General features: G+C 40.9%; 1 pseudogene; it reads right to left on the minus strand.

The window, feature by feature from the left end:
• Window positions 1-253: 253 nt before the first annotated feature.
• LOC112855013 (cAMP-regulated phosphoprotein 19 pseudogene) lies at window positions 254-659 on the minus strand (annotated as a pseudogene).
• Between the last annotated feature and the right edge of the window lie 3,596 nt (window positions 660-4,255).

The following is a 4,255-nucleotide window of genomic DNA, read 5'->3' on the forward strand; positions in this document are numbered from 1 at the left end:
AAACAAAAACACTAACTCAAAAAGATCTCTGGGCCACCCTCCCCCATGTTAGCTGCAGTATTATTTACAATAGCCAACATATGCAAGCAACTTAACATTCCTTGATGATTGAGTGGATAAAGAAAATCACACACACACACACACACACACACACACACACACACACACACATTATGCAGCCATAAAAAAGAATGAAACATTGTCATTTGCAACAACATGGATGGATTTTTTTTTTTTTTCCAATTCAGCATTTTTAATCAGTCAACAGCTTGCTAGTAACAAGGGATGGTTTCCATTGAGGTAGGTCCTGTGCAATGGGAATGTGGTCACCAGTAACTTCTGTCTTATCCAGAGCTGCAGTAGGAAGTGGCTTATTGATTTTTGCTTTAGCCATATTGTAACCCCAGAATCAAAATATTTTTGCCTTTTATGTTATCGTTTCCTTAAGAAATTTTAACCTCCAAGCTTTTGTCCTAGATGAGTATACCTTGCTTTTAATTTTGCTTCTTCAGCTTTCTCTGGACTAGTTACTTTATCTTCCATTTCCTTCTGCTCCTCTGTGGAGGCTCTCTCAGAGACTTCTGTGGACACACGGCTCCCTCTTACCCCACTTTTCCATCTCTGCCAACATGGATGGATCTTGAGGCCTTTATGCCATATGAGATAAGTCAGGCAGATAAAGACAAGTACTCTATGATGTCACTTGTATGTGGAATCTAAAACAAAAGCAAACCAAAAAAACAAAAACACCTAAACCCAAACTACTAGATGCAGAGAATAGATTGGTGGTTGCCAGGGGTCAGTGGTGTGGGGTGAGCAAAATGGGTGAAAATAGTCAAAAGATACAAACTCCCAGTTATAAGGCATAGGGATATAATGTACAGCATGGTGACTATAGTTAATAATACTATATTGTATATTTGAAAGTTGCTAGCAGAGTAGATCTTAAAAGTTCTCATCAAAAGAAAAAAATTCTAACTATGTGTGATAATGGATGTTAATTAAACTTATTGTGGTGACCATTTTGCAACATATACAAATATTGAATTATTATATGACACTGGAAATGAGCATAATGCTATATGTCAATTATATCTCAATTAAAATAAATTCCAATTCTTTTTTTAAATTTAACTTTATTGGCTTTTCAGAAGATGGCAGCATAGGAGGACACTGGGCTCACTGCGCTTCCTGCTGATCACTTGGATTCCTAACTAACCCAGAAAACCACCAGAAGACTAGCAGAACGGAGTCTCCGGAGCCAAGTGCAGACGAGAGGCCCACGGAAGAGGGTAGGAAGGGTGGAGAGGTGGTGTGCACTGCATGGACTGGCGGGGGGGGGGGGGGAGCCAGGGTGGAGGGGCGGCCCGCTGGCCAAGCAGAGCCCCCGAGTCTGGCTGGCAAAAGTGGAGGGGCCAGACGGAGTGTGTTCTGGCAGCAAGCGGGACTTAGCATCTGGGAGGTCATAAGTTAATAGCTCTCCTCGGAAAGCAGGATGGCTGGAGGACAAAGGGAGGGAGAGTTGCTGAGCCCAGGGACGACAGAGCTCAGTTTGGCAGGGAACAAAGGCGCTCGCCAGCGCCATCTCCCTCGCCCACCCCCCAGCCAAAATCCCAAAGGGAACCAGTTCCTGCCAGGGAACTTGCTTGCACCACGCAAACACCCAACGCTGTGCTTCTGCGAATCCATCCCTCAGGTGGGTCTGACTCCCTCCCGGTGCCACAGGGCCCCTCCCGAAGTGGATCTCCGAAGGAAAAGTGAGCTGAGCCTACCCATCCTACCCCTATGCACCTTGCTGATCCACCCCAGCTAATACACCAGATCCCCGGCACCACAAGCCTGGCAGTGTGCAAGTAGCCCAGATGGGCCACGCCACCCCACAGTGAATCCTGCCCCTAGGAGAGGGGAAGAGAAGGCACACACCAGTCTGATTGTGGCCCCAGTGGTGGGCTGGGGGCAGACATCAGGTCTGACTGCGGCCCCGCCCACCAGCTCCAGTTATACACCACAGCACAGGGGAAGTGCCCTGCAGGTCCGCACCACTCCAGGGACTATCCAAAATGACCAAACGGAAGAATTCCCCTCAAAAGAATCTCCAGGAAATAACAACAGCTAATGAACTGATCAAAAAGGATTTAAATAATATAACAGAAAGTGAATTTAGAATAATAGTCATAAAATTAATCGCTGGACTTGAAAACAGTATAGAGGACAGCAGAGAATCTCTTGCTACAGAGATCAAGGGGCTAAGGAACAGTTAAGAGGAGCTGAAAAACGTTTTAAACAAGATACAAAATAAAATGGAAATGGCCACGGCTCGGATTGAAGAGGCAGAGGAGAGAATAGGTGAACTAGAAGATAAAATTATGGAAAAAGAAGAAGCTGAGAAAAAGATAAAAAAAAAATCCAGGAGTATGAGGGGAAAATTAGAGAACTAAGTGATACACTAAAAAGAAATAATATACGCATAATTGGTATCCCAGAGGAGGAAGAGAGATGGAAAGGTGCTGAAGGTGTACTTGAAGAAATAATAGCTGAGAACTTCCCTGAACTGGGGAAGGAAAAAGGCATTGAAATCCAAGAGGCACAGAGAACTCCCTTCAGACGTAACTTGAATAGATCTTCTGCATGACATATCATAGTGAAACTGGCAAAATACAAGGATAAAGAGAAAATTCTGAAAGCAGCAAGGGATAAATGTGCCCTAACATATAAAGGGAGACCTATAAGACTCGTGACCGATCTCTCTTTTGAAACTTGGCAGGCCAGAAAGAATGGCAGGAGATCTTCAATGTGATGAACAGAAAAAAATATGCAGCCAAGAATCCTTTATCCAGCAAGTCTGTCATTTAGAATAGAAGGAGAGATAAAGGTCTTCCCAAACAAACAAAAACTGAAGGAATTCATCACCACTAAACCAGCCCTACAAGAGATCCTAAGGGGGATCCTGTGAGACAAGGTACCAGAGACATCGCTACAAGCATAAAACATACAGACATCACAATGACTCTAAACCCATATCTTTCTATAATAACACTGAATGTAAATGGACTAAATGCACCAACCAAAAGACATAGGGTATCAGAATGGATAAAAAAACAAGACCCATCTATTTGCTGTCTACAAGAGACTCATTTTAGACCTGAGGACACCTTCAGATTGAGAGTGAGGGGATGAAGAACTATTTATCATGCTACTGGAAGCCAAAAGAAAGCTGGAGTAGCCATACTTATATCAGACAAACTAGACTTTAAATTAAAGGCTGTAACAAGAGATGAAGAAGGGCATTATATAATAATTCCAGGGTCTATCCATCAGGAAGAGCTAACAATTATAAATGTCTATGTTTATGAGAAATGTTGGTCTGTAATTTTTTTTTTGAAATTTATTGTGAAATTGGTTTCCATACAACACCCAGTGCTCATCCCAAAAGGTGTTCTCCTCAATACCCATCACCCACCCTCCCCTCCCTCCCACCCCCATCAGCCTTCCGTTTGTTCATGTAATTTTATATGCTTATAAAGTCTTTGTCTAGTTTTGGTATTAGTGTTATGCTGGCTTTACACAAGGAGTTAGGAAGTGTTCTCTTTGCTTTGATTTTCTGGAATAGATTGTAAATTATCGGTATTACATCTTATGCAAACGATTAATAGAATTCACACATGAAACCATCTGAGTTAGATGTTTTCTGTTGTGAAGATTATTAATTAAGAATTCAACATCTTTAAAAGATGTAGGTATATTCAGTTATCTATTTCTCCTTGTATGAGTTTTGGTAGATTGTGTCTTTAAGGAATTGATCCATTTCATCTAAGTTGTCAAATATGTGAGCATAAAGTTGTTCATAATATTCCTCTTTTATTCAAGAATAATTAAAATACAATGCTATATTAGTTTCAGGTGTACAATATAATGATTCACATATTCAGAAATTTTCATTTCATTCTGAATCCTTTGATGAACAAAAGTTTGACGTTTGATGTAGTCCCATTTGTCTATTTTTGTTTTGGTTGCCTGTACTTTTGTTGTCATATCCAAGAAATCATTGCCAAACCCAGTGTCATGAAGTTTTCCCTATGTTTTCTTCTAGAAATTTTATAGTTTTAGGTCTTTAATCCATTTAAAGTTAACTTTTGTAGATGGTGTAATAATGTGATTTGTATATATATTTATTTGGTTTCCATCCCTTTTCCTGATCTTAGCTACTAAGATCCTTGGAATTTCCCAAGTGGTAAGAGTGATAAAGGTGAAAGAT

This window comes from Puma concolor, chromosome B3 (genome assembly GCF_028749965.1).
Source record: "Puma concolor isolate L17-30 chromosome B3, mPumCon1.1.hap2, whole genome shotgun sequence".
In the NCBI taxonomy this organism is placed as follows: Eukaryota; Metazoa; Chordata; class Mammalia; order Carnivora; family Felidae; genus Puma; species Puma concolor.